The sequence below is a fragment of the Monopterus albus genome, unplaced genomic scaffold (assembly GCF_001952655.1).
Source record: "Monopterus albus unplaced genomic scaffold, M_albus_1.0 scaffold65.1, whole genome shotgun sequence".
In the NCBI taxonomy this organism is placed as follows: Eukaryota; Metazoa; Chordata; class Actinopteri; order Synbranchiformes; family Synbranchidae; genus Monopterus; species Monopterus albus.
This window is the reverse complement of record NW_018127945.1, coordinates 2,856,750-2,865,736: the sequence shown is the minus strand read 5'-3', so window position 1 is coordinate 2,865,736 and position 8,987 is coordinate 2,856,750. Positions and strand designations below refer to the sequence as shown.

The window sequence follows — 8,987 nt, the reverse complement described above, 5'->3', positions numbered from 1 at the left end:
TTTATTTCCTTGCACATACTGTAATCATATCAGGGTCAGTCATGCTTTGTTCGCCAGAAGATAGCCAACTGTAGAAAAATATACAACAGCATCCAAATTTGAATGTGTGGGTTTTTTTCACTGACAAAAAAAGTAATCTGGGCAGCATTAGGGTTTCTATCCATCCATCCATCCATTCATTATCTATACTGCTCATCCTGAAGAGGATCACGGGTGGCTGGAGACAATCCCAGCTGATACTGAGCGAAAGGCAGGGCACTCCCTGGACAGGTCGCCAGTACATTAGGGATTCTACTCATACAGTATTTGCTAATGTCTATTGGTTGTATAAATGTACGTTTTTGAAGAAACTGTTAAATATTTAATATGCCACATTGACTGTGAACAGTTGGATTGCATTGTAATTAAGACATGGTGCTCAAAGGCTGAATACTTATGTGTCTTCCCCATCTTTTAATGCCATAATTATGTTGAAATTTCAAGACTAAAATCTTGACAACTATTGGATGGATTAACATCAAATCTGGAACATCAATGATCCCCTCATAATAAAGTGTAATAGTTTAAGTGATGCCTCAACTTTTCTGCAAGCACCATCTTTAGGTCAAAATTTCGAGTTAGCCAATACTTTAAGTTTCCCACTGTAGTGGAAAAAACGAGCAAGTTACAGGTTACAAATTAAAATGTGGTATGCTAGAGAGTACAGGCCTTGGAGTGAGCGGAACAATGCTTGCATAATTTGTCCTGAGAATTGTTTGTGTGCAGAAACAAGGACTTTAGGGAGGCGACCCATCTGTTTCCTGTTTTTGGGTTTATCTCAGGAAGGGTCCTCTTATAAGTAAAGACAGGAAGCTAAGTTTGGAAATTGACGTAAGACCCTGTGGATAAAGAGAGCTAGGTAGAGTGTGTGCATTCAGGAAAGACAGATGAACAGCAAGAACATGGACTTGAGGGCACCGTCCCGACTCTGGACTCCACCTGACTGTACCTTATGGCCAACAGCGACTGACTGATTCTTTGACAATTCTCATATCTAATGCTTTTGTTTATTTTTATGCTGAGACAGTGATTCTGTTTCCTATCTTTCAGACTGTTGAATTATCTTGCAAATTATTGAACTGTTTAGAAGTATTGTACTAATAAATAATCATTGGGATGATTTGCCTGAATTGATTTAGACCTTAACCACCCCTAACTACTGCAATATTTAGCTGACAAATTTTGCTGCTTAAGAGTTTTAGATGCTCCACATTAACTGAGGTGGAGGGGTCTGTCTGTGCAGTGATTTTGGTGAACCTACAAAAATAAATAAATAAAATAAAATAAAATAAAATGTTTAAAAATCCAATTTACTACACAGGTTTGATGTGATAATTAGCATGTTAGCATGCTAAAATACTAAACTAAGATGGCGCACATGGTAAACCCAACACCTGTAAAAACATCAGCAGTCAGCATCATCATTGTGAGCATGTTAGCTTGCTACCTCAAAGCAAAATGCTAACCGCTATAGACTCTTAATCTTGCTAATTGGCCAGTATGCCACTGATTAATCTGTATCAGTGTTAGCCTGTTAGCAAGTGGACAGCTAAATGTGCTGTCATTATAAACACGTAATTTATCTACAGTGTTTTATTATAGCACCAAGGGATTTCAGATACATTACTACAAATCTTTTATCTGTGGCTTAAGTTTTATGTCTCCACTACAGCTACAGGCAATTTCTCTGACACTGTATTACAATGAGAGGTTATAAGCACTGTTCACACTGTACAGAAATGTCTTTATGAACCCAGCGGGCTGAGATGCATAAGATGTAGCTGCATCACGTCCAGAGATATATTACTTATCTGACAGAGAGTGAACAGATATTTTGCTCTTTTTCTGTTTAATCTTAATTTTCTTTACAGTATTGTAGCTCCCTTTAACCTCTAGAGTCCCTGCGTCCTCATATGAGGACCGCACAGCTTGGGTTTCCAAAGCTCAGGACTCTAGAGGTTAATGCAATGGAGGACGTAGCGTGTGAAAGCCTGGAGGATTGTTTGAAATCATTTGTGTAAACTACCTTTATAACAGGTATGATCAAAGATTTGCCTCACAGTGAAGATTAGCAGCTATTCTCAGATATTTATGCACCATTGTAACTGTAGCTCACTACAGTAGGATTAAAAATTCACTATGACATACTATAGATACTGCGATGGATTGGCGACCTGTCCAGGGTGTACCCCGCCCTCGCCCGATTGCCAGCCGGGATTGGCTCCGGCACCCCCGTGACCCCGTTCAGGGACTAAGCGGTAGAAAATGTATGAATGAATGCATACTATAGATATCTCCAGTACACTTTCACATACATACAAAAATGTGTATGTTTGCTTATGTGCACATCAGCTAAGGTTACTCTAAACATATTTTCTGTTGGGTTAGCATTGCTTGTGCGGTGGCACAGTGGTTAGCACTGTTGCCTCACAGCAATTAAGTTCCGGGTTTGTGCCCTGGCCAACCCAGTGCCTTTCTGTGCAGAGTTTGCATGTTCTCCCTGTGCCTCTGTGGGTTTTCTCCGGGTGCTCCGGTTTCCTCCCACAGTCCAAAAACATGCAGGTTTGGTTGATTGGTGATTCTAAATTAGACTTCATCCAGCGTAAAACATGCAGAGTTTAGCATGTGCATTGTCAGTTGGGTGGCAACTGATGATTTGCTGTGGCGATCCCTAACAGGAGCAGCCGAAAGAAGTTGGGTTATCATTTCTTAATTACTCTGTGTATCATCATAAAAATTTATCCTCAGATTATTGTGTTCTCTTAAATTAATAATGTCCAGTGCGTTCCTCCAGTTGACTTTTGAGTGTTAAAATTCACTTTCTTGTTACACCCATATATTTATTATTCTGCCAGGCTCATAAGGGAAAGTGAGACATGTGGTTTATGTTAAAGTATCTTGTCAAAGAAGCTGATTCTTCTTTTGACGATGGATGAACATTGCACATAGATTTTTATGAGCTGACACGACAGAAATACAACAACAATACAAGCAAAACTGAAACTCAGAAATGCAAGATACAGAAATCACTAACAAGTGTTTACATGTCATTTGCATTTTTCTTTTAAGCATATAACCCCTTGTCCCTCCAAAACTACTTTTTAAATAAATTTTACTTGGCACTGGCTTACCTTCCTCAACTGTGCTATTTTAGAAGACCCATATGCAATGTAAATATTAGCTTTACTTTTTATTGTTTTATTATTACGTATATATTGTTCTGATAATATATTGTCTGTTGCTTTTTCTACTTTTACCACCTTGTTTCTATCCCTTTGAAGCTGTAACCTTGTGAATTTCCCTGTTGTGGGGTTACTAAAGGTCCATCTTATCTTATCTGATTTTATCTTTTCTGCTTACTTTATTTTTCATCTTATCCAACCCTGTCTACTAACACTAAAGCTACATTCACATTACAGCTAGAGTGACTCAAATCTGATCTTTTCACAGACATGTGAATGAACCAAATCATATATTTTCAAATTAGATCTGGGTCACTTTCATATGTGGTTCTAGGTCTGATTCATGTGTTTGTTTTTTCAAGTCTCACTCCTGTACATTGGCACATAAGCCTATTCTTTGTGGTCAACATTCAGTGTAGGCCTCTCCCAGGTCGGTAAATTCAACATAGATGAGAGCAACAGTGGCAATAGCAGCCAGTGGAGAGATGAGGACATTTCACATGTGTTGGACATTTATGGAGAAGCCTCTGATCAAACCAAGCTGGAAGGAACTTGTCGTAACTAAGCAGTTTTTGAGAAAATCGCACATTTTCATAATCATACAAATGACATTATTGCTCACATGCGGCTCACATCTGAGGTAAATCTGTGTTTGTGGGGCAGTTTAGAAGTACAACAGTGTTTGAATCAAACCTAGACATGTCACTTACAAATATGAATGTGAACCTTCAACACAAAATGTTTGTAACTGAGCATTAGGGCCTGTAATGTGAACATAGCCAAACCCTCTTCCACCTCTTCTGTTCTTGCTCTCAATCTTCTCCTCTGCCTGTCTTTGCTTCTCTACCTCTGTCCTTATTCCCATAATACAGACAAGATTAAATCCTACTTATCTGGTGGTAAATCCCTGCTGCTCTCTGTGTTCGAAGCTACAGTATTTTGGAAGGTAAACCCTATAGGTTTACCTTTTTCTGTTTTTAATATCCACTTCTTTTCTTGTGATGCAAACTATCCCCAGTCATCTTTAAGATGCTGACAGTGAATGTGTACAGATGACGTGCTGTTGCTATTATATATCAAAAAAGATATTAGATATCAGCTAATGTAACTGCTGAGTAACTGGAGATAGCTTGCTGTAAAACATCCTAACAAGACACCTCTATCTTTAGTAGATATTAGCTACAGCAGCTTGTACACATGCACAATCAAAGTATTCAATGCATCTACATCCACTTGTGTGTTTGTACACCACTATTGTCTTTTTATCGCCATGTAATGACTGCTTATCGCTTCATTGCTGTTATCTTCTTCCATTAACATAAACTGCTGTCATGAGGCAATAACATTACTGCAACAATAAGCTGCATGAATGAACACCTGGCTGTCAGAAAAGGTGTGTATTCTATGTGTGTATGGGATTTATGAGGCTATGACTTCATGGGTATGCATGTGTGAAGCATCTATAACAGTGATAAAGCCTTTACAGACTGCCTCCCAGTCCACCACACACACATCCTACTAACTCAATTAGAAACACTGCACTGTCCTGCAGCCCCTGTTAATGTAATCACTACCACTCCATTAACTATCCTGCCTCCTTGAACAAATAAGCACAATTACATCTGCTCCCCTCTGACACTGTGGCCCTGCAGAAGTGATACATCAGAAACCTCTAACTCTCCACCTCTGATCTCACTGCCCTGCTAACCTCTGTGTTAATGGTCAGCATAACATCCATGAAGGTAAAGGCCTTTTTAATACCAAGTCCAGTTCACAGTGAATTCCAGAAACAGATGGTATCAGTCCAAACCACAGCAAGTAAATTATTAACACGTTCATGTCTTGATGGCCTGAGAATCAACTGAGCTGGGCTGAAAAGTGAATCTGATAAAGGAGTAGAAGTAGTAACTTAACCTCTGACAGAATATTTATTAGATGATTTTCCTTGTTGTCTCTCTAAATTGAATACACTGGAATTGCTAACAAGATGCTAATTGCTTCATGGTGCTGAGAGGCAGAGAGCTGTTAGCTGTGGCCAGAATCAAAAAATACTGAGATCATTACTCCATGTTCCCCAGTGTCATTCAAGACGAGTTGACTGTTCAAATTTTCTTACACATTGTCTAAATACAGTTCCAAAATCCACATCAGGCATCTTATTGAAGTGTACATTTATATAATTGTTTATTCACAAATCCATTCATTAAATATTTACTGAAATGAATGGGGAAATCAGTGTAATGCCTGAATGTTCATTATTCATTATGTCACTGCAGCAGTGTTTTTAGATTATAGGTTATGTCCTGAAGTTTAATGTCAGCCAGTCTGCTAATGATACTTCTCATGTATAAGTACATTGCTCAACAATTCTATTAATTAATTCTATTATAATACTTTTATGAATTCTTTGTACTTAATACATTTGTAGAATTTGTTTTTCTTTTCTTCTTTATCATATGGCAATACTGACTGTGAATGTGCCAGATGTCATATTTATATTATAATGGTTCCCAGAAACCTTTTTTAGTAATGTTTTCAGAGTCTGTTATGCTTATTTTGACATTAGAGCTTATTTCTTATTATTGGCCCCTGTGTTTTTTCTAATTGATATCTTCTATGTCTCTTTAAGTTTGTCTGTTTGATGTCATTAGCCTCTTATTATGTGTTGATTTCTACCCTTGATCATATTTTTATTATGTTTATAGGCCTGACATATTTATGAATCTTGGCTACATGTTGTACATTTAATTTGTATAATGTATAACTAATGTTTTTATTATCATTGCTTTTTGTAATATACCGTTACATATCAAGTCTTGTGCTTCAGGTTGCCCCTGATGTTTATCTACCTGTGACCTGTGTTATGTTTTAAACTCTGAAGCTTAAAACTTAGGAACAAAGTCTACACTGCATCACAGTCAGTCGTGCTCCTGGTTTTTGCTTTACCTAACTTTATGATGTAAAGCTTTTTCTTGCCCTGTGAAATTATATCAATTACATGAAAACAGGTTTTGGTTTGTTACAGTTTCAAGTTTAATTGTGCAGACTAATTCAAAATGTTATGATCTGATTAGAAGGCTCCGTTTGCAATACACCTTACTCAGAATAGTAAAAACTGATGCAGCAGAGTTAATGGTTAGACCCTGTGTAATTGATAAATGCCCATATGTTTGAAACATTGCATGTTTCCGCCTTCTGTTAAAAAATTATAGTTTCAAGTCAAATCTGAAATAACCCTAATGGACATTATTAGGAATTACTTTTTTCAGACTTACTAAGCCCCTACAGAGCCAAGAAGACACCACAGCCTGAAAACTCATTACAATGAGAAAATTGATCTTCATGATTAAAATAAGTAGAATGCCCCTTACAAATAATGCGTGCGTCTTTTAAATAACCTGTGACAAATTAGTTGTGGACAGTTTAGAAAACAAACAAACAAAAAAAAAACCCATGTCTGTCATAATTATTTACATGCCCACAATTAACTGAAAGCAATAATGTGAAAAACCTACCCTGTGATCTTGGGAAATGTAGGGAATTGTAGACTAAATAGAAATAGGCAAGGCTGATGGGGTTAACCTAGTGGGTACACGCCCAAAATAAATTCACCCAATTTGAGACAAAAATGCAGTGAACAACTAAGGGTATGATAATTTTTTCATTAAGACCCACCAGTTCTGAAATAGGCACAGACTGCTGTCAGAAGTCTGCAGCTCATTACTTTCTTTTAAGAAGTGCCTGGATCTCTTCATATATATGATACAATGAATTTGCTCTGCCAGCAGCCATGTGTTGTGTCAGCAAGAACATCTACTGTATAATGGTGCTTCATCTTGCTCCTATAAAGCCTGCAAATGACTGCAGTCAGTGTGTGTGTATATATGAAGCTGCTGGCTGTATGAAACTGTTTGATTGTTCAAGTGGCTGACTATCCGCATGTTGTAAAGACTGATTGATAAATCTCACTCAGCGGGATAGTGTGTCAAAAACCTGATGTTCTACAGGAAGGATGCACACTGGCAAATGTGTGTGAGTGGCTCAGATGTATGTAAAGCCTTTTAAAAAAAAAATCTTTCTTTCTACTCACATCTGGATGCAAACCCCTTTGCAGTAACAACTGCATAAAGTAGGCGGAGATCATCACTGTCTATCAAGGACACAAAGTACATTGGATTATGGTTTATGTATGTACTGTATGTGTGTGCGTTTCATATGCTTTCCCCACTGGGAATGAAAATGAGAGTAGCTGAAAGATACAGTATGTGAGCAGGTGAGCAGGGAACTGGCCCAGCGTTACCATGGGAACTGGGAAATACCAGTTACCCACATTCAGGTCTTCATCTCACACCCCTATTAAGCCTTTTGTGTGTCAATTTCTGCACACACTCCCCCATTCTGTCTCTTCCTCAGGCCTTCCTTTTCCACTTTTCTTTATTGCCTCAGCTATTGTTTTTGACATCTAGGAGGCTCCGCACCATTTAGCCTCCTCACTTCTTTTTCTTACAAGTCCACCCTCTTACTACCTCCAAACACCCCTCTATTTTCTTGCTCATCTCCTCCCCTACTCATTCTTTCTTTTACTTCATTATCCCTGTCCCTCTCCTCATTGCTTTCTCTCCGTCTTGCTTTGGGCTCAAGAAATTCTTTGTCTATTCAGGGATAATTTACATATACTGTATGTCATTGGTCTGCAGGACAAAATGGATGGCAACAATGTGACTATAGTGTCCTGAGCTGCTGACTGCAGCAGTAAGAAAAAAAGAATAAATAACTTAGAATAAGCAGCAGCAATTTACTTACAAAAATGGTTGCCATCTGTTTTTGGCCAGCAGCACTACTGTATGCTGTTCTTTATTTTCAGGCTATTGGGACTTCATCATTGTGAGAACTAGGAGCTCAGAGCATCATGGGAGAACCCCTACCAGTATAGGCTTGTAGCAGCATAACTAAAGGTGTGTTTCCACTGTCTGAACCTAAGAAGCAATATACCCTGTACTTTGACCCACATAACTTCCTGGGTTGATGTAGACTGGCCTGCTTTTTCTTTCCCCACTGCATTTTCTCTGTGCTGGTCTCTGTTTACAGGAGGAAAGAGCTGTGCCCCTCTTACACACACACTCATCTGAGCAAAGGGAGAGCAGACGATATGAACGATCTCTCCATAGTGCAACAATCAGCCAGTAACACAGACTTTATGAGCAGTTTATTAAACAGCTGTTGAACAAGCAGAATACAAAAATGTGTAGGTTCCAACAATGAAAAAAAACCCTAAAGAGAAGGCTCAGGGTCACCTGAGTCAGCCCCAACTATAAGCTTTATCAAAAAGGTACGTCCATCCATCCATCCATTTTCCTCCGCTTATCCGGGACTGGGTCGCGGGGGCAGCAGTCTAAGCAAAGATGCCCAGACTTCCCTCTCTCCAGACACTTCCTCCAGCTCCTCCGGGGGAATGCCAAGGCGTTCCCAGGCCAGCGGAGAGACATAGTCCCTCCAGCGTGTCCTGGGTCTTCCCCGGGGCCTCCTCCCGGTGGGACATGCCCGGAACACCTCCCTAGGAAGGCGTCCAGGAGGCATCCGAAACAGATGCCCGAGCCACCTCAGCTGGCTCCTCTCGATGTGGAGGAGCAGCGGTTCTACTCTGAGCTCCTCCCGGGTGACCGAGCTCCTCACCCTATCTCCTACTACTACTACTATACTTACTTCACTATACTTCACTCACTTATTGCACATTATTTAAAGGACCATGACATTGTCACTACATGT

General features: G+C 39.3%; 1 protein-coding gene across 2 annotated transcripts in view; it reads right to left on the bottom strand.

The window, feature by feature from the left end:
* necab2 (N-terminal EF-hand calcium binding protein 2) overlaps nt 1-8,987 on the bottom strand; it is a 199,233-nt gene that overhangs the window by 15,392 nt on the left and 174,854 nt on the right. The window lies entirely within an intron of this gene.